At 67.7% G+C, this 25,203-nt stretch overlaps 11 non-coding genes across 11 annotated transcripts; all 11 read right to left on the bottom strand.

Annotated features, from left to right (window-relative positions):
• Positions 1 to 1,267: 1,267 nt before the first annotated feature.
• On the bottom strand, positions 1,268 to 1,386 carry LOC141412553 (5S ribosomal RNA). The gene has a single exon (XR_012437395.1). It is a non-coding gene; the product is annotated as a 5S ribosomal RNA (ribosomal RNA).
• A 2,157-nt stretch (positions 1,387 to 3,543) lies between these two features.
• Positions 3,544 to 3,662, bottom strand: LOC141413430 (5S ribosomal RNA). The gene has a single exon (XR_012438222.1). It is a non-coding gene; the product is annotated as a 5S ribosomal RNA (ribosomal RNA).
• Positions 3,663 to 5,835: 2,173 nt separating this feature from the next.
• On the bottom strand, positions 5,836 to 5,954 carry LOC141412767 (5S ribosomal RNA). Its single transcript, XR_012437609.1, has one exon. It is a non-coding gene; the product is annotated as a 5S ribosomal RNA (ribosomal RNA).
• Positions 5,955 to 8,095: 2,141 nt separating this feature from the next.
• Positions 8,096 to 8,214, bottom strand: LOC141413431 (5S ribosomal RNA). The gene has a single exon (XR_012438223.1). It is a non-coding gene; the product is annotated as a 5S ribosomal RNA (ribosomal RNA).
• Positions 8,215 to 10,377: 2,163 nt separating this feature from the next.
• Positions 10,378 to 10,496, bottom strand: LOC141412768 (5S ribosomal RNA). The gene has a single exon (XR_012437610.1). It is a non-coding gene; the product is annotated as a 5S ribosomal RNA (ribosomal RNA).
• A 2,141-nt stretch (positions 10,497 to 12,637) lies between these two features.
• On the bottom strand, positions 12,638 to 12,756 carry LOC141413432 (5S ribosomal RNA). Its single transcript, XR_012438224.1, has one exon. It is a non-coding gene; the product is annotated as a 5S ribosomal RNA (ribosomal RNA).
• Positions 12,757 to 14,915: 2,159 nt separating this feature from the next.
• Positions 14,916 to 15,034, bottom strand: LOC141412554 (5S ribosomal RNA). The gene has a single exon (XR_012437396.1). It is a non-coding gene; the product is annotated as a 5S ribosomal RNA (ribosomal RNA).
• Positions 15,035 to 17,175: 2,141 nt separating this feature from the next.
• On the bottom strand, positions 17,176 to 17,294 carry LOC141413433 (5S ribosomal RNA). The gene has a single exon (XR_012438225.1). It is a non-coding gene; the product is annotated as a 5S ribosomal RNA (ribosomal RNA).
• Positions 17,295 to 19,459: 2,165 nt separating this feature from the next.
• Positions 19,460 to 19,578, bottom strand: LOC141412769 (5S ribosomal RNA). Its single transcript, XR_012437611.1, has one exon. It is a non-coding gene; the product is annotated as a 5S ribosomal RNA (ribosomal RNA).
• Positions 19,579 to 21,719: 2,141 nt separating this feature from the next.
• On the bottom strand, positions 21,720 to 21,838 carry LOC141413434 (5S ribosomal RNA). The gene has a single exon (XR_012438226.1). It is a non-coding gene; the product is annotated as a 5S ribosomal RNA (ribosomal RNA).
• A 2,163-nt stretch (positions 21,839 to 24,001) lies between these two features.
• Positions 24,002 to 24,120, bottom strand: LOC141412770 (5S ribosomal RNA). Its single transcript, XR_012437612.1, has one exon. It is a non-coding gene; the product is annotated as a 5S ribosomal RNA (ribosomal RNA).
• Between the last annotated feature and the right edge of the window lie 1,083 nt (positions 24,121 to 25,203).

Raw genomic sequence — 25,203 nt, forward strand, 5'->3', positions numbered from 1 at the left:
CTACGCGGCCACGTGCTACAGGATCGTGCCAGCAGAACTGGCCCTGGCTGAGCCCCGTACCCACCCTCCTGCCATCCCTGGCCCTGCTAGCAAATGGCAGAGATCCTCTGGCCTCCGAGCCCAGACAAAAATCCTGATGCAGTTGGCCGAGGGGCCGCAAACCAAGGCTTCGCTTGTTCCCGCTCAGGCCCCAGCCATACCCTCTTGTCCTTCGGCTGCTCGTGTGTGGGGTGGGGGAGAGGAGGGTGCGTCCCCGTGCGTGCGTGCGTGGTCTGGGTGTCTCTGCGTGGTGTGTGTGTGTGTGTGTGTGTGTGTTAGATGCCGTGCCTGGTGTAGGTGGGGAAGAGCAAGCCCTCACGCACAGAGCCCCATCACACACTGGGGCCGGGCCGAGGGGGTCAATCTGCTCGGCCTGATTGCGTTGGGCATACATTGCAGAAGGTGGGTTTTCCAAGGCGGAGCAGAGGGTCCCGGCACCTGAGGTTGTCCACGGGGAGAATGTCTGTTCCACGGGGGCAAGCGGTCCCTTCCGTCGTGCCCAAGCCCATGTGACCCCGAAGGCCAGGTGGCCCCGGTCCTTGAGCTGACTGAGGAGTGCTTTGAGACCCGGAGGGTGGCACAGGCGACTGGGCGCCAGCGGCGGCCCTCCCTCCCTTTGAGCGGGACGGGGAGCTGCCGCTGGCATCCGGAGCTCTGGCGGCCTGCGCCCTCTGTCCCTGTGACCGCAGGCTCTGCCGTGGGAGGCGGGATCCCACGTAGAGGTCGCGCGCTGGCTGCCCTGTCTTGGGTTGAGCGACGGAGCGCGACGTGGAGCAGCACCCGACTGAGGCTCCCTGCTTCTCTGTCCCCTGGCGTCTTGCCCTGGACCCAGTGCACCACCTTGTGGCGAGCCCAGGTGTGGCGCGTCCCGCTGTGGGGCCCGCTGGGGTGCAGGACCCACTTTCTCATGGCTTCCGCACGTCCCTCCCCGCCCGCCTGGAGGGCAGTTGGGGAGCGGTCCCCAACGTGGCCTGGGACCAACCTCGCTGGTGACCCGTGTCGCGGGCGCGCGCCCCAGGAGAGTGTGGGGAGGGGAGAGGATTCGGGGACGTAGCTGTGAGGATTCGGTGTGCGTGGGTCTGGCGGGTGGCCCGGACGGGGTCGGGGTCGTGGTCACGGTGGGTCGTTGTGGTGGTGGTGGTGGTGGTGCTGGGGGTGGTGGTGGTGGTGGGGGGGTGGTGGCGAAGTCCCCGAAGACAAAAGGAGCAGCGAGGGAGGGAGGAGCAAAAGCCTACAGCACCCGGTATTCCCAGGCGGTCTCCCATCCAAGTACTAACCAAGCCCGACCCTGCTTAGCTTCCGAGATCAGACGAGATCGGGCGCGTTCAGGGTGGTATGGCCGTAGACGCTAGCCGCCGCCTCCGGGAGCACCAAGAGCCTGCCGAGGGCCCCGGCGTGCGTCTCCACGCTGCTCTCCTGGCACGGCTGGGAGTCCGGGTGGGGGCTGGCAGCCCGGGGCCAGCGGCCAGAGGCCCCGCGCGCCTGCTCGGGCAGCCGGTCTCGCCCAGGTGGCCGCTGGGTGGCTTTCTTCCCGAGGTGTCCTGCTGCCAGGACGAGGGTCAAGTTTTCTCGGGGGAAAATTTCTCAGTGCTCTCGGGCGCTTGTTCTTCTGGGAATGTCCACTGCTGTGGCCAAGGCGGGGGACGCACAGCTCGGGCCAGGGCAAGCAGCCGCCCTCCTCCGTCGCCTCCTGGAGCCGTATCCTTGGGTGGGTGCGTGGCTCCCAGCGGAGGTCTCGGGGACCCTTCCGGTCCTCTTCGTCCGGAAAGCGCCACTGCCCCTCCAGCCCATCAGGAAAACGGCAGCCGCGCCCTTCGCCGACCCGCTCCGCCCTCCTCCACACTCAGGGCCTGGGGCTGCGGGGCTGAATCGTGAGGCTTTCCAGCCCAGGACTTCACCTCTGGCCCCTTTCACACCCGGGATCTTGGGAAGAAGAAACAAAACCAAACACAGCCAAAGCCATCTCCTCCGACCCGGGGCCCCTCCACATCCCTTCCGATCCCGGGTTCCTGCCGGCCTCCCGGGGCGTTTCTCCCAGGCAGGCCTTCGCGGCCACTACACGGGGCTGAGCACTCGAGTCCTCGGGCGTCACGGGGCCCGCGGCCACGCCAAGCACGCACGACTCCCGGGTCTCGTCTGCTCCTGGGTGCCCTGGGCCTCTTCCCTGTGCCGCTGCTGGGTCTTGTGCCCCTGCTTGGCCTCCTTCAGACCCGGCCCCGTGCTACGCGGCCACGTGCTACAGGATCGTGCCAGCAGAACTGGCCCTGGCTGAGCCCCGTACCCACCCTCCTGCCATCCCTGGCCCTGCTAGCAAATGGCAGAGATCCTCTGGCCTCCGAGCCCAGACAAAAATCCTGATGCAGTTGGCCGAGGGGCCGCAAACCAAGGCTTCGCTTGTTCCCGCTCAGGCCCCAGCCATACCCTCTTGTCCTTCGGCTGCTCGTGTGTGGGGTGGGGGAGAGGAGGGTGCGTCCCCGTGCGTGCGTGCGTGGTCTGGGTGTCTCTGCGTGGTGTGTGTGTGTGTGTGTGTGTGTGTGTGTGTGTGTGTGTGTTAGATGCCGTGCCTGGTGTAGGTGGGGAAGAGCAAGCCCTCACGCACAGAGCCCCATCACACACTGGGGCCGGGCCGAGGGGGTCAATCTGCTCGGCCTGATTGCGTTGGGCATACATTGCAGAAGGTGGGTTTTCCAAGGCGGAGCAGAGGGTCCCGGCACCTGAGGTTGTCCACGGGGAGAATGTCTGTTCCACGGGGGCAAGCGGTCCCTTCCGTCGTGCCCAAGCCCATGTGACCCCGAAGGCCAGGTGGCCCCGGTCCTTGAGCTGACTGAGGAGTGCTTTGAGACCCGGAGGGTGGCACAGGCGACTGGGCGCCAGCGGCGGCCCTCCCTCCCTTTGAGCGGGACGGGGAGCTGCCGCTGGCATCCGGAGCTCTGGCGGCCTGCGCCCTCTGTCCCTGTGACCGCAGGCTCTGCCGTGGGAGGCGGGATCCCACGTAGAGGTCGCGCGCTGGCTGCTCTGTCTTGGGTTGAGCGACGGAGCGCGACGTGGAGCAGCACCCGACTGAGGCTCCCTGCTTCTCTGTCCCCTGGCGTCTTGCCCTGGACCCAGTGCACCACCTTGTGGCGAGCCCAGGTGTGGCGCGTCCCGCTGTGGGGCCCGCTGGGGTGCAGGACCCACTTTCTCATGGCTTCCGCAAGTCCCTCCCCGCCCGCCTGGAGGGCAGTTGGGGAGCGGTCCCCAACGTGGCCTGGGACCAACCTCGCTGGTGACCCGTGTCGCGGGCGCGCGCCCCAGGAGAGTGTGGGGAGGGGAGAGGATTCGGGGACGTAGCTGTGAGGATTCGGTGTGCGTGGGTCTGGCGGGTGGCCCGGACGGGGTCGGGGTCGTGGTCACGGTGGGTCGTTGTGGTGGTGGTGGTGGTGGTGCTGGGGGTGGTGGTGGTGGTGGGGGGGTGGTGGCGAAGTCCCCGAAGACAAAAGGAGCAGCGAGGGAGGGAGGAGCAAAAGCCTACAGCACCCGGTATTCCCAGGCGGTCTCCCATCCAAGTACTAACCAGGCCCGACCCTGCTTAGCTTCCGAGATCAGACGAGATCGGGCGCGTTCAGGGTGGTATGGCCGTAGACGCTAGCCGCCGCCTCCGGGAGCCCCAAGAGCCTGCCGAGGGCCCCGGCGTGCGTCTCCACGCTGCTCTCCTGGCACGGCTGGGAGTCCGGGTGGGGGCTGGCAGCCCGGGGCCAGCGGCCAGAGGCCCCGCGCGCCTGCTCGGGCAGCCGGTCTCGCCCAGGTGGCCGCTGGGTGGCTTTCTTCCCGAGGTGTCCTGCTGCCAGGACGAGGGTCAAGTTTTCTCGGGGGAAAATTTCTCAGTGCTCTCGGGCGCTTGTTCTTCTGGGAATGTCCACTGCTGTGGCCAAGGCGGGGGACGCACAGCTCGGGCCAGGGCAAGCAGCCGCCCTCCTCCGTCGCCTCCTGGAGCCGTATCCTTGGGTGGGTGCGTGGCTCCCAGCGGAGGTCTCGGGGACCCTTCCGGTCCTCTTCGTCCGGAAAGCGCCACTGCCCCTCCAGCCCATCAGGAAAACGGCAGCCGCGCCCTTCGCCGACCCGCTCCGCCCTCCTCCACACTCAGGGCCTGGGGCTGCGGGGCTGAATCGTGAGGCTTTCCAGCCCAGGACTTCACCTCTGGCCCCTTTCACACCCGGGATCTTGGGAAGAAGAAACAAAACCAAACACAGCCAAAGCCATCTCCTCCGACCCGGGGCCCCTCCACATCCCTTCCGATCCCGGGTTCCTGCCGGCCTCCCGGGGCGTTTCTCCCAGGCAGGCCTTCGCGGCCACTACACGGGGCTGAGCACTCGAGTCCTCGGGCGTCACGGGGCCCGCGGCCACGCCAAGCACGCACGACTCCCGGGTCTCGTCTGCTCCTGGGTGCCCTGGGCCTCTTCCCTGTGCCGCTGCTGGGTCTTGTGCCCCTGCTTGGCCTCCTTCAGACCCGGCCCCGTGCTACGCGGCCACGTGCTACAGGATCGTGCCAGCAGAACTGGCCCTGGCTGAGCCCCGTACCCACCCTCCTGCCATCCCTGGCCCTGCTAGCAAATGGCAGAGATCCTCTGGCCTCCGAGCCCAGACAAAAATCCTGATGCAGTTGGCCGAGGGGCCGCAAACCAAGGCTTCGCTTGTTCCCGCTCAGGCCCCAGCCATACCCTCTTGTCCTTCGGCTGCTCGTGTGTGGGGTGGGGGAGAGGAGGGTGCGTCCCCGTGCGTGCGTGCGTGGTCTGGGTGTCTCTGCGTGGTGTGTGTGTGTGTGTGTGTGTGTGTGTGTGTGTGTGTGTGTGTGTGTGTGTGTTAGATGCCGTGCCTGGTGTAGGTGGGGAAGAGCAAGCCCTCACGCACAGAGCCCCATCACACACTGGGGCCGGGCCGAGGGGGTCAATCTGCTCGGCCTGATTGCGTTGGGCATACATTGCAGAAGGTGGGTTTTCCAAGGCGGAGCAGAGGGTCCCGGCACCTGAGGTTGTCCACGGGGAGAATGTCTGTTCCACGGGGGCAAGCGGTCCCTTCCGTCGTGCCCAAGCCCATGTGACCCCGAAGGCCAGGTGGCCCCGGTCCTTGAGCTGACTGAGGAGTGCTTTGAGACCCGGAGGGTGGCACAGGCGACTGGGCGCCAGCGGCGGCCCTCCCTCCCTTTGAGCGGGACGGGGAGCTGCCGCTGGCATCCGGAGCTCTGGCGGCCTGCGCCCTCTGTCCCTGTGACCGCAGGCTCTGCCGTGGGAGGCGGGATCCCACGTAGAGGTCGCGCGCTGGCTGCCCTGTCTTGGGTTGAGCGACGGAGCGCGACGTGGAGCAGCACCCGACTGAGGCTCCCTGCTTCTCTGTCCCCTGGCGTCTTGCCCTGGACCCAGTGCACCACCTTGTGGCGAGCCCAGGTGTGGCGCGTCCCGCTGTGGGGCCCGCTGGGGTGCAGGACCCACTTTCTCATGGCTTCCGCACGTCCCTCCCCGCCCGCCTGGAGGGCAGTTGGGGAGCGGTCCCCAACGTGGCCTGGGACCAACCTCGCTGGTGACCCGTGTCGCGGGCGCGCGCCCCAGGAGAGTGTGGGGAGGGGAGAGGATTCGGGGACGTAGCTGTGAGGATTCGGTGTGCGTGGGTCTGGCGGGTGGCCCGGACGGGGTCGGGGTCGTGGTCACGGTGGGTCGTTGTGGTGGTGGTGGTGTTGGTGGTGCTGGGGGTGGTGGTGGTGGTGGGGGGGGTGGTGGCGAAGTCCCCGAAGACAAAAGGAGCAGCGAGGGAGGGAGGAGCAAAAGCCTACAGCACCCGGTATTCCCAGGCGGTCTCCCATCCAAGTACTAACCAGGCCCGACCCTGCTTAGCTTCCGACATCAGACGAGATCGGGCGCGTTCAGGGTGGTATGGCCGTAGACGCTAGCCGCCGCCTCCGGGAGCCCCAAGAGCCTGCCGAGGGCCCCGGCGTGCGTCTCCACGCTGCTCTCCTGGCACGGCTGGGAGTCCGGGTGGGGGCTGGCAGCCCGGGGCCAGCGGCCAGAGGCCCCGCGCGCCTGCTCGGGCAGCCGGTCTCGCCCAGGTGGCCGCTGGGTGGCTTTCTTCCCGAGGTGTCCTGCTGCCAGGACGAGGGTCAAGTTTTCTCGGGGGAAAATTTCTCAGTGCTCTCGGGCGCTTGTTCTTCTGGGAATGTCCACTGCTGTGGCCAAGGCGGGGGACGCACAGCTCGGGCCAGGGCAAGCAGCCGCCCTCCTCCGTCGCCTCCTGGAGCCGTATCCTTGGGTGGGTGCGTGGCTCCCAGCGGAGGTCTCGGGGACCCTTCCGGTCCTCTTCGTCCGGAAAGCGCCACTGCCCCTCCAGCCCATCAGGAAAACGGCAGCCGCGCCCTTCGCCGACCCGCTCCGCCCTCCTCCACACTCAGGGCCTGGGGCTGCGGGGCTGAATCGTGAGGCTTTCCAGCCCAGGACTTCACCTCTGGCCCCTTTCACACCCGGGATCTTGGGAAGAAGAAACAAAACCAAACACAGCCAAAGCCATCTCCTCCGACCCGGGGCCCCTCCACATCCCTTCCGATCCCGGGTTCCTGCCGGCCTCCCGGGGCGTTTCTCCCAGGCAGGCCTTCGCGGCCACTACACGGGGCTGAGCACTCGAGTCCTCGGGCGTCACGGGGCCCGCGGCCACGCCTAGCACGCACGACTCCCGGGTCTCGTCTGCTCCTGGGTGCCCTGGGCCTCTTCCCTGTGCCGCTGCTGGGTCTTGTGCCCCTGCTTGGCCTCCTTCAGACCCGGCCCCGTGCTACGCGGCCACGTGCTACAGGATCGTGCCAGCAGAACTGGCCCTGGCTGAGCCCCGTACCCACCCTCCTGCCATCCCTGGCCCTGCTAGCAAATGGCAGAGATCCTCTGGCCTCCGAGCCCAGACAAAAATCCTGATGCAGTTGGCCGAGGGGCCGCAAACCAAGGCTTCGCTTGTTCCCGCTCAGGCCCCAGCCATACCCTCTTGTCCTTCGGCTGCTCGTGTGTGGGGTGGGGGAGAGGAGGGTGCGTCCCCGTGCGTGCGTGCGTGGTCTGGGTGTCTCTGCGTGGTGTGTGTGTGTGTGTGTGTGTGTGTTAGATGCCGTGCCTGGTGTAGGTGGGGAAGAGCAAGCCCTCACGCACAGAGCCCCATCACACACTGGGGCCGGGCCGAGGGGGTCAATCTGCTCGGCCTGATTGCGTTGGGCATACATTGCAGAAGGTGGGTTTTCCAAGGCGGAGCAGAGGGTCCCGGCACCTGAGGTTGTCCACGGGGAGAATGTCTGTTCCACGGGGGCAAGCGGTCCCTTCCGTCGTGCCCAAGCCCATGTGACCCCGAAGGCCAGGTGGCCCCGGTCCTTGAGCTGACTGAGGAGTGCTTTGAGACCCGGAGGGTGGCACAGGCGACTGGGCGCCAGCGGCGGCCCTCCCTCCCTTTGAGCGGGACGGGGAGCTGCCGCTGGCATCCGGAGCTCTGGCGGCCTGCGCCCTCTGTCCCTGTGACCGCAGGCTCTGCCGTGGGAGGCGGGATCCCACGTAGAGGTCGCGCGCTGGCTGCCCTGTCTTGGGTTGAGCGACGGAGGGCGACGTGGAGCAGCACCCGACTGAGGCTCCCTGCTTCTCTGTCCCCTGGCGTCTTGTCCTGGACCCAGTGCACCACCTTGTGGCGAGCCCAGGTGTGGCGCGTCCCGCTGTGGGGCCCGCTGGGGTGCAGGACCCACTTTCTCATGGCTTCCGCACGTCCCTCCCCGCCCGCCTGGAGGGCAGTTGGGGAGCGGTCCCCAACGTGGCCTGGGACCAACCTCGCTGGTGACCCGTGTCGCGGGCGCGCGCCCCAGGAGAGTGTGGGGAGGGGAGAGGATTCGGGGACGTAGCTGTGAGGATTCGGTGTGCGTGGGTCTGGCGGGTGGCCCGGACGGGGTCGGGGTCGTGGTCACGGTGGGTCGTTGTGGTGGTGGTGGTGGTGGTGCTGGGGGTGGTGGTGGTGGGGGGGGGGTGGTGGCGAAGTCCCCGAAGACAAAAGGAGCAGCGAGGGAGGGAGGAGCAAAAGCCTACAGCACCCGGTATTCCCAGGCGGTCTCCCATCCAAGTACTAACCAGGCCCGACCCTGCTTAGCTTCCGAGATCAGACGAGATCGGGCGCGTTCAGGGTGGTATGGCCGTAGACGCTAGCCGCCGCCTCCGGGAGCCCCAAGAGCCTGCCGAGGGCCCCGGCGTGCGTCTCCACGCTGCTCTCCTGGCACGGCTGGGAGTCCGGGTGGGGGCTGGCAGCCCGGGGCCAGCGGCCAGAGGCCCCGCGCGCCTGCTCGGGCAGCCGGTCTCGCCCAGGTGGCCGCTGGGTGGCTTTCTTCCCGAGGTGTCCTGCTGCCAGGACGAGGGTCAAGTTTTCTCGGGGGAAAATTTCTCAGTGCTCTCGGGCGCTTGTTCTTCTGGGAATGTCCACTGCTGTGGCCAAGGCGGGGGACGCACAGCTCGGGCCAGGGCAAGCAGCCGCCCTCCTCCGTCGCCTCCTGGAGCCGTATCCTTGGGTGGGTGCGTGGCTCCCAGCGGAGGTCTCGGGGACCCTTCCGGTCCTCTTCGTCCGGAAAGCGACACTGCCCCTCCAGCCCATCAGGAAAACGGCAGCCGCGCCCTTCGCCGACCCGCTCCGCCCTCCTCCACACTCAGGGCCTGGGGCTGCGGGGCTGAATCGTGAGGCTTTCCAGCCCAGGACTTCACCTCTGGCCCCTTTCACACCCGGGATCTTGGGAAGAAGAAACAAAACCAAACACAGCCAAAGCCATCTCCTCCGACCCGGGGCCCCTCCACATCCCTTCCGATCCCGGGTTCCTGCCGGCCTCCCGGGGCGTTTCTCCCAGGCAGGCCTTCGCGGCCACTACACGGGGCTGAGCACTCGAGTCCTCGGGCGTCACGGGGCCCGCGGCCACGCCAAGCACGCACGACTCCCGGGTCTCGTCTGCTCCTGGGTGCCCTGGGCCTCTTCCCTGTGCCGCTGCTGGGTCTTGTGCCCCTGCTTGGCCTCCTTCAGACCCGGCCCCGTGCTACGCGGCCACGTGCTACAGGATCGTGCCAGCAGAACTGGCCCTGGCTGAGCCCCGTACCCACCCTCCTGCCATCCCTGGCCCTGCTAGCAAATGGCAGAGATCCTCTGGCCTCCGAGCCCAGACAAAAATCCTGATGCAGTTGGCCGAGGGGCCGCAAACCAAGGCTTCGCTTGTTCCCGCTCAGGCCCCAGCCATACCCTCTTGTCCTTCGGCTGCTCGTGTGTGGGGTGGGGGAGAGGAGGGTGCGTCCCCGTGCGTGCGTGCGTGGTCTGGGTGTCTCTGCGTGGTGTGTGTGTGTGTGTGTGTGTGTGTGTGTGTGTGTGTGTGTGTTAGATGCCGTGCCTGGTGTAGGTGGGGAAGAGCAAGCCCTCACGCACAGAGCCCCATCACACACTGGGGCCGGGCCGAGGGGGTCAATCTGCTCGGCCTGATTGCGTTGGGCATACATTGCAGAAGGTGGGTTTTCCAAGGCGGAGCAGAGGGTCCCGGCACCTGAGGTTGTCCACGGGGAGAATGTCTGTTCCACGGGGGCAAGCGGTCCCTTCCGTCGTGCCCAAGCCCATGTGACCCCGAAGGCCAGGTGGCCCCGGTCCTTGAGCTGACTGAGGAGTGCTTTGAGACCCGGAGGGTGGCACAGGCGACTGGGCGCCAGCGGCGGCCCTCCCTCCCTTTGAGCGGGACGGGGAGCTGCCGCTGGCATCCGGAGCTCTGGCGGCCTGCGCCCTCTGTCCCTGTGACCGCAGGCTCTGCCGTGGGAGGCGGGATCCCACGTAGAGGTCGCGCGCTGGCTGCCCTGTCTTGGGTTGAGCGACGGAGCGCGACGTGGAGCAGCACCCGACTGAGGCTCCCTGCTTCTCTGTCCCCTGGCGTCTTGCCCTGGACCCAGTGCACCACCTTGTGGCGAGCCCAGGTGTGGCGCGTCCCGCTGTGGGGCCCGCTGGGGTGCAGGACCCACTTTCTCATGGCTTCCGCACGTCCCTCCCCGCCCGCCTGGAGGGCAGTTGGGGAGCGGTCCCCAACGTGGCCTGGGACCAACCTCGCTGGTGACCCGTGTCGCGGGCGCGCGCCCCAGGAGAGTGTGGGGAGGGGAGAGGATTCGGGGACGTAGCTGTGAGGATTCGGTGTGCGTGGGTCTGGCGGGTGGCCCGGACGGGGTCGGGGTCGTGGTCACGGTGGGTCGTTGTGGTGGTGGTGGTGTTGGTGGTGCTGGGGGTGGTGGTGGTGGTGGGGGGGGTGGTGGCGAAGTCCCCGAAGACAAAAGGAGCAGCGAGGGAGGGAGGAGCAAAAGCCTACAGCACCCGGTATTCCCAGGCGGTCTCCCATCCAAGTACTAACCAGGCCCGACCCTGCTTAGCTTCCGACATCAGACGAGATCGGGCGCGTTCAGGGTGGTATGGCCGTAGACGCTAGCCGCCGCCTCCGGGAGCCCCAAGAGCCTGCCGAGGGCCCCGGCGTGCGTCTCCACGCTGCTCTCCTGGCACGGCTGGGAGTCCGGGTGGGGGCTGGCAGCCCGGGGCCAGCGGCCAGAGGCCCCGCGCGCCTGCTCGGGCAGCCGGTCTCGCCCAGGTGGCCGCTGGGTGGCTTTCTTCCCGAGGTGTCCTGCTGCCAGGACGAGGGTCAAGTTTTCTCGGGGGAAAATTTCTCAGTGCTCTCGGGCGCTTGTTCTTCTGGGAATGTCCACTGCTGTGGCCAAGGCGGGGGACGCACAGCTCGGGCCAGGGCAAGCAGCCGCCCTCCTCCGTCGCCTCCTGGAGCCGTATCCTTGGGTGGGTGCGTGGCTCCCAGCGGAGGTCTCGGGGACCCTTCCGGTCCTCTTCGTCCGGAAAGCGCCACTGCCCCTCCAGCCCATCAGGAAAACGGCAGCCGCGCCCTTCGCCGACCCGCTCCGCCCTCCTCCACACTCAGGGCCTGGGGCTGCGGGGCTGAATCGTGAGGCTTTCCAGCCCAGGACTTCACCTCTGGCCCCTTTCACACCCGGGATCTTGGGAAGAAGAAACAAAACCAAACACAGCCAAAGCCATCTCCTCCGACCCGGGGCCCCTCCACATCCCTTCCGATCCCGGGTTCCTGCCGGCCTCCCGGGGCGTTTCTCCCAGGCAGGCCTTCGCGGCCACTACACGGGGCTGAGCACTCGAGTCCTCGGGCGTCACGGGGCCCGCGGCCACGCCAAGCACGCACGACTCCCGGGTCTCGTCTGCTCCTGGGTGCCCTGGGCCTCTTCCCTGTGCCGCTGCTGGGTCTTGTGCCCCTGCTTGGCCTCCTTCAGACCCGGCCCCGTGCTACGCGGCCACGTGCTACAGGATCGTGCCAGCAGAACTGGCCCTGGCTGAGCCCCGTACCCACCCTCCTGCCATCCCTGGCCCTGCTAGCAAATGGCAGAGATCCTCTGGCCTCCGAGCCCAGACAAAAATCCTGATGCAGTTGGCCGAGGGGCCGCAAACCAAGGCTTCGCTTGTTCCCGCTCAGGCCCCAGCCATACCCTCTTGTCCTTCGGCTGCTCGTGTGTGGGGTGGGGGAGAGGAGGGTGCGTCCCCGTGCGTGCGTGCGTGGTCTGGGTGTCTCTGCGTGGTGTGTGTGTGTGTGTGTGTGTGTGTTAGATGCCGTGCCTGGTGTAGGTGGGGAAGAGCAAGCCCTCACGCACAGAGCCCCATCACACACTGGGGCCGGGCCGAGGGGGTCAATCTGCTCGGCCTGATTGCGTTGGGCATACATTGCAGAAGGTGGGTTTTCCAAGGCGGAGCAGAGGGTCCCGGCACCTGAGGTTGTCCACGGGGAGAATGTCTGTTCCACGGGGGCAAGCGGTCCCTTCCGTCGTGCCCAAGCCCATGTGACCCCGAAGGCCAGGTGGCCCCGGTCCTTGAGCTGACTGAGGAGTGCTTTGAGACCCGGAGGGTGGCACAGGCGACTGGGCGCCAGCGGCGGCCCTCCCTCCCTTTGAGCGGGACGGGGAGCTGCCGCTGGCATCCGGAGCTCTGGCGGCCTGCGCCCTCTGTCCCTGTGACCGCAGGCTCTGCCGTGGGAGGCGGGATCCCACGTAGAGGTCGCGCGCTGGCTGCCCTGTCTTGGGTTGAGCGACGGAGGGCGACGTGGAGCAGCACCCGACTGAGGCTCCCTGCTTCTCTGTCCCCTGGCGTCTTGTCCTGGACCCAGTGCACCACCTTGTGGCGAGCCCAGGTGTGGCGCGTCCCGCTGTGGGGCCCGCTGGGGTGCAGGACCCACTTTCTCATGGCTTCCGCACGTCCCTCCCCGCCCGCCTGGAGGGCAGTTGGGGAGCGGTCCCCAACGTGGCCTGGGACCAACCTCGCTGGTGACCCGTGTCGCGGGCGCGCGCCCCAGGAGAGTGTGGGGAGGGGAGAGGATTCGGGGACGTAGCTGTGAGGATTCGGTGTGCGTGGGTCTGGCGGGTGGCCCGGACGGGGTCGGGGTCGTGGTCACGGTGGGTCGTTGTGGTGGTGGTGGTGGTGGTGCTGGGGGTGGTGGTGGTGGGGGGGGGGTGGTGGCGAAGTCCCCGAAGACAAAAGGAGCAGCGAGGGAGGGAGGAGCAAAAGCCTACAGCACCCGGTATTCCCAGGCGGTCTCCCATCCAAGTACTAACCAGGCCCGACCCTGCTTAGCTTCCGAGATCAGACGAGATCGGGCGCGTTCAGGGTGGTATGGCCGTAGACGCTAGCCGCCGCCTCCGGGAGCCCCAAGAGCCTGCCGAGGGCCCCGGCGTGCGTCTCCACGCTGCTCTCCTGGCACGGCTGGGAGTCCGGGTGGGGGCTGGCAGCCCGGGGCCAGCGGCCAGAGGCCCCGCGCGCCTGCTCGGGCAGCCGGTCTCGCCCAGGTGGCCGCTGGGTGGCTTTCTTCCCGAGGTGTCCTGCTGCCAGGACGAGGGTCAAGTTTTCTCGGGGGAAAATTTCTCAGTGCTCTCGGGCGCTTGTTCTTCTGGGAATGTCCACTGCTGTGGCCAAGGCGGGGGACGCACAGCTCGGGCCAGGGCAAGCAGCCGCCCTCCTCCGTCGCCTCCTGGAGCCGTATCCTTGGGTGGGTGCGTGGCTCCCAGCGGAGGTCTCGGGGACCCTTCCGGTCCTCTTCGTCCGGAAAGCGACACTGCCCCTCCAGCCCATCAGGAAAACGGCAGCCGCGCCCTTCGCCGACCCGCTCCGCCCTCCTCCACACTCAGGGCCTGGGGCTGCGGGGCTGAATCGTGAGGCTTTCCAGCCCAGGACTTCACCTCTGGCCCCTTTCACACCCGGGATCTTGGGAAGAAGAAACAAAACCAAACACAGCCAAAGCCATCTCCTCCGACCCGGGGCCCCTCCACATCCCTTCCGATCCCGGGTTCCTGCCGGCCTCCCGGGGCGTTTCTCCCAGGCAGGCCTTCGCGGCCACTACACGGGGCTGAGCACTCGAGTCCTCGGGCGTCACGGGGCCCGCGGCCACGCCAAGCACGCACGACTCCCGGGTCTCGTCTGCTCCTGGGTGCCCTGGGCCTCTTCCCTGTGCCGCTGCTGGGTCTTGTGCCCCTGCTTGGCCTCCTTCAGACCCGGCCCCGTGCTACGCGGCCACGTGCTACAGGATCGTGCCAGCAGAACTGGCCCTGGCTGAGCCCCGTACCCACCCTCCTGCCATCCCTGGCCCTGCTAGCAAATGGCAGAGATCCTCTGGCCTCCGAGCCCAGACAAAAATCCTGATGCAGTTGGCCGAGGGGCCGCAAACCAAGGCTTCGCTTGTTCCCGCTCAGGCCCCAGCCATACCCTCTTGTCCTTCGGCTGCTCGTGTGTGGGGTGGGGGAGAGGAGGGTGCGTCCCCGTGCGTGCGTGCGTGGTCTGGGTGTCTCTGCGTGGTGTGTGTGTGTGTGTGTGTGTGTGTGTGTGTGTGTGTGTGTGTTAGATGCCGTGCCTGGTGTAGGTGGGGAAGAGCAAGCCCTCACGCACAGAGCCCCATCACACACTGGGGCCGGGCCGAGGGGGTCAATCTGCTCGGCCTGATTGCGTTGGGCATACATTGCAGAAGGTGGGTTTTCCAAGGCGGAGCAGAGGGTCCCGGCACCTGAGGTTGTCCACGGGGAGAATGTCTGTTCCACGGGGGCAAGCGGTCCCTTCCGTCGTGCCCAAGCCCATGTGACCCCGAAGGCCAGGTGGCCCCGGTCCTTGAGCTGACTGAGGAGTGCTTTGAGACCCGGAGGGTGGCACAGGCGACTGGGCGCCAGCGGCGGCCCTCCCTCCCTTTGAGCGGGACGGGGAGCTGCCGCTGGCATCCGGAGCTCTGGCGGCCTGCGCCCTCTGTCCCTGTGACCGCAGGCTCTGCCGTGGGAGGCGGGATCCCACGTAGAGGTCGCGCGCTGGCTGCCCTGTCTTGGGTTGAGCGACGGAGCGCGACGTGGAGCAGCACCCGACTGAGGCTCCCTGCTTCTCTGTCCCCTGGCGTCTTGCCCTGGACCCAGTGCACCACCTTGTGGCGAGCCCAGGTGTGGCGCGTCCCGCTGTGGGGCCCGCTGGGGTGCAGGACCCACTTTCTCATGGCTTCCGCACGTCCCTCCCCGCCCGCCTGGAGGGCAGTTGGGGAGCGGTCCCCAACGTGGCCTGGGACCAACCTCGCTGGTGACCCGTGTCGCGGGCGCGCGCCCCAGGAGAGTGTGGGGAGGGGAGAGGATTCGGGGACGTAGCTGTGAGGATTCGGTGTGCGTGGGTCTGGCGGGTGGCCCGGACGGGGTCGGGGTCGTGGTCACGGTGGGTCGTTGTGGTGGTGGTGGTGGTGGTGCTGGGGGTGGTGGTGGTGGGGGGGGGGTGGTGGCGAAGTCCCCGAAGACAAAAGGAGCAGCGAGGGAGGGAGGAGCAAAAGCCTACAGCACCCGGTATTCCCAGGCGGTCTCCCATCCAAGTACTAACCAAGCCCGACCCTGCTTAGCTTCCGAGATCAGACGAGATCGGGCGCGTTCAGGGTGGTATGGCCGTAGACGCTAGCCGCCGCCTCCGGGAGCCCCAAGAGCCTGCCGAGGGCCCCGGCGTGCGTCTCCACGCTGCTCTCCTGGCACGGCTGGGAGTCCGGGTGGGGGCTGGCAGCCCGGGGCCAGCGGCCAGAGGCCCCGCGCGCCTGCTCGGGCAGCCGGTCTCGCCCAGGTGGCCGCTGGGTGGCTTTCTTCCCGAGGTGTCCTGCTGCCAGGACGAGGGTCAAGTTTTCTCGGGGGAAAATTTCTCAGTGCTCTCGGGCGCTTGTTCTTCTGGGAATGTCCACTGCTGTGGCCAAGGCGGGGGACGCACAGCTCGGGCCAGGGCAAGCAGCCGCCCTCCTCCGTCGCCTCCTGGAGCCGTATCCTTGGGTGGGTGCGTGGCTCCCAGCGGAGGTCTCGGGGACCCTTCCGGTCCTCTTCGTCCGGAAAGCGCCACTGCCCCTCCAGCCCATCAGGAAAACGGCAGCCGCGCCCTTCGCCGACCCGCTCCGCCCTCCTCCACACTCAGGGCCTGGGGCTGCGGGGCTGAATCGTGAGGCTTTCCAGCCCAGGACTTCACCTCTGGCCCCTTTCACACCCGGGATCTTGGGAAGAAGAAACAAAACCAAACACAGCCAAAGCCATCTCCTCCGACCCGGGGCCCCTCCACATCCCTTCCGATCCCGGGTTCCTGCCGGCCTCCCGGGGCGTTTCTCCCAGGCAGGCCTTCGCGGCCACTACACGGGGCTGAGCACTCGAGTCCTCGGGCTTCACGGGGCCCGCGGCCACGCCAAGCACGCACGACTCCCGGGTCTCGTCTGCTCCTGGGTGCCCTGGGCCTCTTCCCTGTGCCGCTGCTGGGTCTTGTGCCCCTGCTTGGCCTCCTTCAGACCCGGCCCCGTGCTACGCGGCCACGTGCTACAGGATCGTGCCAGCAGAACTGGCCCTGGCTGAGCCCCGTACCCACCCTCCTGCCATCCCTGGCCCTGCTAGCAAATGGCAGAGATCCTCTGGCCTCCGAGCCCAGACAAAAATCCTGATGCAGTTGGCCGAGGGGCCGCAAACCAAGGCTTCGCTTGTTCCCGCTCAGGCCCCAGCCATACCCTCTTGTCCTTCGGCTGCTCGTGTGTGGGGTGGGGGAGAGGAGGGTGCGTCCCCGTGCGTGCGTGCGTGGTCTGGGTGTCTCTGCGTGGTGTGTGTGTGTGTGTGTGTGTGTGTTAGATGCCGTGCCTGGTGTAGGTGGGGAAGAGCAAGCCCTCACGCACAGAGCCCCATCACACACTGGGGCCGGGCCGAGGGGGTCAATCTGCTCGGCCTGATTGCGTTGGGCATACATTGCAGAAGGTGGGTTTTCCAAGGCGGAGCAGAGGGTCCCGGCACCTGAGGTTGTCCACGGGGAGAATGTCTGTTCCACGGGGGCAAGCGGTCCCTTCCGTCGTGCCCAAGCCCATGTGACCCCGAAGGCCAGGTGGCCCCGGTCCTTGAGCTGACTGAGGAGTGCTTTGAGACCCGGAGGGTGGCACAGGCGACTGGGCGCCAGCGGCGGCCCTCCCTCCCTTTGAGCGGGACGGGGAGCTGCCGCTGGCATCCGGAGCTCTGGCGGCCTGCGCCCTCTGTCCCTGTGACCGCAGGCTCTGCCGTGGGAGGCGGGATCCCACGTAGAGGTCGCGCGCTGGCTGCCCTGTCTTGGGTTGAGCGACGGAGCGCGACGTGGAGCAGCACCCGACTGAGGCTCCCTGCTTCTCTGTCCCCTGGCGTCTTGCCCTGGACCCAGTGCACCACCTTGTGGCGAGCCCAGGTGTGGCGCGTCCCGCTGTGGGGCCCGCTGGGGTGCAGGACCCACTTTCTCATGGCTTCCGCACGTCCCTCCCCGCCCGCCTGGAGGGCAGTTGGGGAGCGGTCCCCAACGTGGCCTGGGACCAACCTCGCTGGTGACCCGTGTCGCGGGCGCGCGCCCCAGGAGAGTGTGGGGAGGGGAGAGGATTCGGGGACGTAGCTGTGAGGATTCGGTGTGCGTGGGTCTGGCGGGTGGCCCGGACGGGGTCGGGGTCGTGGTCACGGTGGGTCGTTGTGGTGGTGGTGGTGGTGGTGCTGGGGGTGGTGGTGGTGGGGGGGGGGTGGTGGCGAAGTCCCCGAAGACAAAAGGAGCAGCGAGGGAGGGAGGAGCAAAAGCCTACAGCACCCGGTATTCCCAGGCGGTCTCCCATCCAAGTACTAACCAGGCCCGACCCTGCTTAGCTTCCGAGATCAGACGAGATCGGGCGCGTTCAGGGTGGTATGGCCGTAGACGCTAGCCGCCGCCTCCGGGAGCCCCAAGAGCCTGCCGAGGGCCCCGGCGTGCATCTCCACGCTGCTCTCCTGGCACGGCTGGGAGTCCGGGTGGGGGCTGGCAGCCCGGGGCCAGCGGCCAGAGGCCCCGCGCGCCTGCTCGGGCAGCCGGTCTCGCCCAGGTGGCCGCTGGGTGGCTTTCTTCCCGAGGTGTCCTGCTGCCAGGACGAGGGTCAAGTTTTCTCGGGGGAAAATTTCTCAGTGCTCTCGGGCGCTTGTTCTTCTGGGAATGTCCACTGCTGTGGCCAAGGCGGGGGACGCACAGCTCGGGCCAGGGCAAGCAGCCGCCCTCCTCCGTCGCCTCCTGGAGCCGTATCCTTGGGTGGGTGCGTGGCTCCCAGCGGAGGTCTCGGGGACCCTTCCGGTCCTCTTCGTCCGGAAAGCGACACTGCCCCTCCAGCCCATCAGGAAAACGGCAGCCGCGCCCTTCGCCGACCCGCTCCGCCCTCCTCCACACTCAGGGCCTGGGGCTGCGGGGCTGAATCGTGAGGCTTTCCAGCCCAGGACTTCACCTCTGGCCCCTTTCACACCCGGGATCTTGGGAAGAAGAAACAAAACCAAACACAGCCAAAGCCATCTCCTCCGACCCGGGGCCCCTCCACATCCCTTCCGATCCCGGGTTCCTGCCGGCCTCCCGGGGCGTTTCTCCCAGGCAGGCCTTCGCGGCCACTACACGGGGCTGAGCACTCGAGTCCTCGGGCGTCACGGGGCCCGCGGCCACGCCAAGCACGCACGACTCCCGGGTCTCGTCTGCTCCTGGGTGCCCTGGGCCTCTTCCCTGTGCCGCTGCTGGGTCTTGTGCCCCTGCTTGGCCTCCTTCAGACCCGGCCCCGTGCTACGCGGCCACGTGCTACAGGATCGTGCCAGCAGAACTGGCCCTGGCTGAGCCCCGTACCCACCCTCCTGCCATCCCTGGCCCTGCTAGCAAATGGCAGAGATCCTCTGGCCTCCGAGCCCAGACAAAAATCCTGATGCAGTTGGCCGAGGGGCCGCAAACCAAGGCTTCGCTTGTTCCCGCTCAGGCCCCAGCCATACCCTCTTGTCCTTCGGCTGCTCGTGTGTGGGGTGGGGGAGAGGAGGGTGCGTCCCCGTGCGTGCGTGCGTGGTCTGGGTGTCTCTGCGTGGTGTGTGCGTGTGTGTGTGTGTGTGTGTGTGTGTGTGTGTGTGTGTTAGATGCCGTGCCTGGTGTAGGTGGGGAAGAGCAAGCCCTCACGCACAGAGCCCCATCACACACTGGGGCCGGGCCGAGGGGGTCAATCTGCTCGGCCTGATTGCGTTGGGCATACATTGCAGAAGGTGGGTTTTCCAAGGCGGAGCAGAGGGTCCCGGCACCTGAGGTTGTCCACGGGGAGAATGTCTGTTCCACGGGGGCAAGCGGTCCCTTCCGTCGTGCCCAAGCCCATGTGACCCCGAAGGCCAGGTGGCCCCGGTCCTTGAGCTGACTGAGGAGTGCTTTGAGACCCGGAGGGTGGCACAGGCGACTGGGCGCCAGCGGCGGCCCTCCCTCCCTTTGAGCGGGACGGGGAGCTGCCGCTGGCATCCGGAGCTCTGGCGGCCTGCGCCCTCTGTCCCTGTGACCGCAGGCTCTGCCGTGGGAGGCGGGATCCCACGTAGAGGTCGCGCGCTGGCTGCCCTGTCTTGGGTTGAGCGACGGAGCGCGACGTGGAGCAGCACCCGACTGAGGCTCCCTGCTTCTCTGTCCCCTGGCGTCTTGCCCTGGACCCAGTGCACCACCTTGTGGCGAGCCCAGGTGTGGCGCGTCCCGCTGTGGGGCCCGCTGGGGTGCAGGACCCACTTTCTCATGGCTTCCGCACGTCCCTCCCCGCCCGCCTGGAGGGCAGTTGGGGAGCGGTCCCCAACGTGGCCTGGGACCAACCTCGCTGGTGACCCGTGTCGCGGGCGCGCGCCCCAGGAGAGTGTGGGGAGGGGAGAGGATTCGGGGACGTAGCTGTGAGGATTCGGTGTGCGTGGGTCTGGCGGGTGGCCCGGACGGGGTCGGGGTCGTGGTCACGGTGGGTCGTTGTGGTGGTGGTGGTGTTGGTGGTGCTGGGGGTGGTGGTGGTGGTGGGGGGGGTGGTGGCGAAGTCCCCGAAGACAAAAGGAGCAGCGAGGGAGGGAGGAGCAAAAGCCTACAGCACCCGGTATTCCCAGGCGGTCTCCCATCCAAGTACTAACCAGGCCCGACCCTGCTTAGCTTCCGACATCAGACGAGATCGGGCGCGTTCAGGGTGGTATGGCCGTAGACGCTAGCCGCCGCCTCCGGGAGCCCCAAGAGCCTGCCGAGGGCCCCGGCGTGCGTCTCCACGCTGCTCTCCTGGCACGGCTGGGAGTCCGGGTGGGGGCTGGCAGCCCGGGGCCAGCGGCCAGAGGCCCCGCGCGCCTGCTCGGGCAGCCGGTCTCGCCCAGGTGGCCGCTGGGTGGCTTTCTTCCCGAGGTGTCCTGCTGCCAGGACGAGGGTCAAGTTTTCTCGGGGGAAAATTTCTCAGTGCTCTCGGGCGCTTGTTCTTCTGGGAATGTCCACTGCTGTGGCCAAGGCGGGGGACGCACAGCTCGGGCCAGGGCAAGCAGCCGCCCTCCTCCGTCGCCTCCTGGAGCCGTATCCTTGGGTGGGTGCGTGGCTCCCAGCGGAGGTCTCGGGGACCCTTCCGGTCCTCTTCGTCCGGAAAGCGCCACTGCCCCTCCAGCCCATCAGGAAAACGGCAGCCGCGCCCTTCGCCGACCCGCTCCGCCCTCCTCCACACTCAGGGCCTGGGGCTGCGGGGCTGAATCGTGAGGCTTTCCAGCCCAGGACTTCACCTCTGGCCCCTTTCACACCCGGGATCTTGGGAAGAAGAAACAAAACCAAACACAGCCAAAGCCATCTCCTCCGACCCGGGGCCCCTCCACATCCCTTCCGATCCCGGGTTCCTGCCGGCCTCCCGGGGCGTTTCTCCCAGGCAGGCCTTCGCGGCCACTACACGGGGCTGAGCACTCGAGTCCTCGGGCGTCACGGGGCCCGCGGCCACGCCAAGCACGCACGACTCCCGGGTCTCGTCTGCTCCTGGGTGCCCTGGGCCTCTTCCCTGTGCCGCTGCTGGGTCTTGTGCCCCTGCTTGGCCTCCTTCAGACCCGGCCCCGTGCTACGCGGCCACGTGCTACAGGATCGTGCCAGCAGAACTGGCCCTGGCTGAGCCCCGTACCCACCCTCCTGCCATCCCTGGCCCTGCTAGCAAATGGCAGAGATCCTCTGGCCTCCGAGCCCAGACAAAAATCCTGATGCAGTTGGCCGAGGGGCCGCAAACCAAGGCTTCGCTTGTTCCCGCTCAGGCCCCAGCCATACCCTCTTGTCCTTCGGCTGCTCGTGTGTGGGGTGGGGGAGAGGAGGGTGCGTCCCCGTGCGTGCGTGCGTGGTCTGGGTGTCTCTGCGTGGTGTGTGTGTGTGTGTGTGTGTGTGTTAGATGCCGTGCCTGGTGTAGGTGGGGAAGAGCAAGCCCTCACGCACAGAGCCCCATCACACACTGGGGCCGGGCCGAGGGGGTCAATCTGCTCGGCCTGATTGCGTTGGGCATACATTGCAGAAGGTGGGTTTTCCAAGGCGGAGCAGAGGGTCCCGGCACCTGAGGTTGTCCACGGGGAGAATGTCTGTTCCACGGGGGCAAGCGGTCCCTTCCGTCGTGCCCAAGCCCATGTGACCCCGAAGGCCAGGTGGCCCCGGTCCTTGAGCTGACTGAGGAGTGCTTTGAGACCCGGAGGGTGGCACAGGCGACTGGGCGCCAGCGGCGGCCCTCCCTCCCTTTGAGCGGGACGGGGAGCTGCCGCTGGCATCCGGAGCTCTGGCGGCCTGCGCCCTCTGTCCCTGTGACCGCAGGCTCTGCCGTGGGAGGCGGGATCCCACGTAGAGGTCGCGCGCTGGCTGCCCTGTCTTGGGTTGAGCGACGGAGGGCGACGTGGAGCAGCACCCGACTGAGGCTCCCTGCTTCTCTGTCCCCTGGCGTCTTGTCCTGGACCCAGTGCACCACCTTGTGGCGAGCCCAGGTGTGGCGCGTCCCGCTGTGGGGCCCGCTGGGGTGCAGGACCCACTTTCTCATGGCTTCCGCACGTCCCTCCCCGCCCGCCTGGAGGGCAGTTGGGGAGCGGTCCCCAACGTGGCCTGGGACCAACCTCGCTGGTGACCCGTGTCGCGGGCGCGCGCCCCAGGAGAGTGTGGGGAGGGGAGAGGATTCGGGGACGTAGCTGTGAGGATTCGGTGTGCGTGGGTCTGGCGGGTGGCCCGGACGGGGTCGGGGTCGTGGTCACGGTGGGTCGTTGTGGTGGTGGTGGTGGTGGTGCTGGGGGTGGTGGTGGTGGGGGGGGGGTGGTGGCGAAGTCCCCGAAGACAAAAGGAGCAGCGAGGGAGGGAGGAGCAAAAGCCTACAGCACCCGGTATTCCCAGGCGGTCTCCCATCCAAGTACTAACCAGGCCCGACCCTGCTTAGCTTCCGAGATCAGACGAGATCGGGCGCGTTCAGGGTGGTATGGCCGTAGACGCTAGCCGCCGCCTCCGGGAGCCCCAAGAGCCTGCCGAGGGCCCCGGCGTGCGTCTCCACGCTGCTCTCCTGGCACGGCTGGGAGTCCGGGTGGGGGCTGGCAGCCCGGGGCCAGCGGCCAGAGGCCCCGCGCGCCTGCTCGGGCAGCCGGTCTCGCCCAGGTGGCCGCTGGGTGGCTTTCTTCCCGAGGTGTCCTGCTGCCAGGACGAGGGTCAAGTTTTCTCGGGGGAAAATTTCTCAGTGCTCTCGGGCGCTTGTTCTTCTGGGAATGTCCACTGCTGTGGCCAAGGCGGGGGACGCACAGCTCGGGCCAGGGCAAGCAGCCGCCCTCCTCCGTCGCCTCCTGGAGCCGTATCCTTGGGTGGGTGCGTGGCTCCCAGCGGAGGTCTCGGGGACCCTTCCGGTCCTCTTCGTCCGGAAAGCGCCACTGCCCCTCCAGCCCATCAGGAAAACGGCAGCCGCGCCCTTCGCCGACCCGCTCCGCCCTCCTCCACACTCAGGGCCTGGGGCTGCGGGGCTGAATCGTGAGGCTTTCCAGCCCAGGACTTCACCTCTGGCCCCTTTCACACCCGGGATCTTGGGAAGAAGAAACAAAACCAAACACAGCCAAAGCCATCTCCTCCGACCCGGGGCCCCTCCACATCCCTTCCGATCCCGGGTTCCTGCCGGCCTCCCGGGGCGTTTCTCCCAGGCAGGCCTTCGCGGCCACTACACGGGGCTGAGCACTCGAGTCCTCGGGCGTCACGGGGCCCGCGGCCACGCCAAGCACGCACGACTCCCGGGTCTCGTCTGCTCCTGGGTGCCCTGGGCCTCTTCCCTGTGCCGCTGCTGGGTCTTGTGCCCCTGCTTGGCCTCCTTCAGACCCGGCCCCGTGCTACGCGGCCACGTGCTACAGGATCGTGCCAGCAGAACTGGCCCTGGCTGAGCCCCGTACCCACCCTCCTGCCATCCCTGGCCCTGCTAGCAAATGGCAGAGATCCTCTGGCCTCCGAGCCCAGACAAAAATCCTGATGCAGTTGGCCGAGGGGCCGCAAACCAAGGCTTCGCTTGTTCCCGCTCAGGCCCCAGCCATACCCTCTTGTCCTTCGGCTGCTCGTGTGTGGGGTGGGGGAGAGGAGGGTGCGTCCCCGTGCGTGCGTGCGTGGTCTGGGTGTCTCTGCGTGGTGTGTGTGTGTGTGTGTGTGTGTGTGTGTGTGTGTGTGTGTGTTAGATGCCGTGCCTGGTGTAGGTGGGGAAGAGCAAGCCCTCACGCACAGAGCCCCATCACACACTGGGGCCGGGCCGAGGGGGTCAATCTGCTCGGCCTGATTGCGTTGGGCATACATTGCAGAAGGTGGGTTTTCCAAGGCGGAGCAGAGGGTCCCGGCACCTGAGGTTGTCCACGGGGAGAATGTCTGTTCCACGGGGGCAAGCGGTCCCTTCCGTCGTGCCCAAGCCCATGTGACCCCGAAGGCCAGGTGGCCCCGGTCCTTGAGCTGACTGAGGAGTGCTTTGAGACCCGGAGGGTGGCACAGGCGACTGGGCGCCAGCGGCGGCCCTCCCTCCCTTTGAGCGGGACGGGGAGCTGCCGCTGGCATCCGGAGCTCTGGCGGCCTGCGCCCTCTGTCCCTGTGACCGCAGGCTCTGCCGTGGGAGGCGGGATCCCACGTAGAGGTCGCGCGCTGGCTGCCCTGTCTTGGGTTGAGCGACGGAGCGCGACGTGGAGCAGCACCCGACTGAGGCTCCCTGCTTCTCTGTCCCCTGGCGTCTTGCCCTGGACCCAGTGCACCACCTTGTGGCGAGCCCAGGTGTGGCGCGTCCCGCTGTGGGGCCCGCTGGGGTGCAGGACCCACTTTCTCATGGCTTCCGCACGTCCCTCCCCGCCCGCCTGGAGGGCAGTTGGGGAGCGGTCCCCAACGTGGCCTGGGACCAACCTCGCTGGTGACCCGTGTCGCGGGCGCGCGCCCCAGGAGAGTGTGGGGAGGGGAGAGGATTCGGGGACGTAGCTGTGAGGATTCGGTGTGCGTGGGTCTGGCGGGTGGCCCGGACGGGGTCGGGGTCGTGGTCACGGTGGGTCGTTGTGGTGGTGGTGGTGGTGGTGGTGCTGGGGGTGGTGGTGGTGGTGGGGGGGGTGGTGGCGAAGTCCCCGAAGACAAAAGGAGCAGCGAGGGAGGGAGGAGCAAAAGCCTACAGCACCCGGTATTCCCAGGCGGTCTCCCATCCAAGTACTAACCAGGCCCGACCCTGCTTAGCTTCCGACATCAGACGAGATCGGGCGCGTTCAGGGTGGTATGGCCGTAGACGCTAGCCGCCGCCTCCGGGAGCCCCAAGAGCCTGCCGAGGGCCCCGGCGTGCGTCTCCACGCTGCTCTCCTGGCACGGCTGGGAGTCCGGGTGGGGGCTGGCAGCCCGGGGCCAGCGGCCAGAGGCCCCGCGCGCCTGCTCGGGCAGCCGGTCTCGCCCAGGTGGCCGCTGGGTGGCTTTCTTCCCGAGGTGTCCTGCTGCCAGGACGAGGGTCAAGTTTTCTCGGGGGAAAATTTCTCAGTGCTCTCGGGCGCTTGTTCTTCTGGGAATGTCCACTGCTGTGGCCAAGGCGGGGGACGCACAGCTCGGGCCAGGGCAAGCAGCCGCCCTCCTCCGTCGCCTCCTGGAGCCGTATCCTTGGGTGGGTGCGTGGCTCCCAGCGGAGGTCTCGGGGACCCTTCCGGTCCTCTTCGTCCGGAAAGCGCCACTGCCCCTCCAGCCCATCAGGAAAACGGCAGCCGCGCCCTTCGCCGACCCGCTCCGCCCTCCTCCACACTCAGGGCCTGGGGCTGCGGGGCTGAATCGTGAGGCTTTCCAGCCCAGGACTTCACCTCTGGCCCCTTTCACACCCGGGATCTTGGGAAGAAGAAACAAAACCAAACACAGCCAAAGCCATCTCCTCCGACCCGGGGCCCCTCCACATCCCTTCCGATCCCGGGTTCCTGCCGGCCTCCCGGGGCGTTTCTCCCAGGCAGGCCTTCGCGGCCACTACACGGGGCTGAGCACTCGAGTCCTCGGGCGTCACGGGGCCCGCGGCCACGCCAAGCACGCACGACTCCCGGGTCTCGTCTGCTCCTGGGTGCCCTGGGCCTCTTCCCTGTGCCGCTGCTGGGTCTTGTGCCCCTGCTTGGCCTCCTTCAGACCCGGCCCCGTGCTACGCGGCCACGTGCTACAGGATCGTGCCAGCAGAACTGGCCCTGGCTGAGCCCCGTACCCACCCTCCTGCCATCCCTGGCCCTGCTAGCAAATGGCAGAGATCCTCTGGCCTCCGAGCCCAGACAAAAATCCTGATGCAGTTGGCCGAGGGGCCGCAAACCAAGGCTTCGCTTGTTCCCGCTCAGGCCCCAGCCATACCCTCTTGTC

This window comes from Castor canadensis, chromosome 10 (assembly GCF_047511655.1).
Source record: "Castor canadensis chromosome 10, mCasCan1.hap1v2, whole genome shotgun sequence".
In the NCBI taxonomy this organism is placed as follows: domain Eukaryota; kingdom Metazoa; phylum Chordata; class Mammalia; order Rodentia; family Castoridae; genus Castor; species Castor canadensis.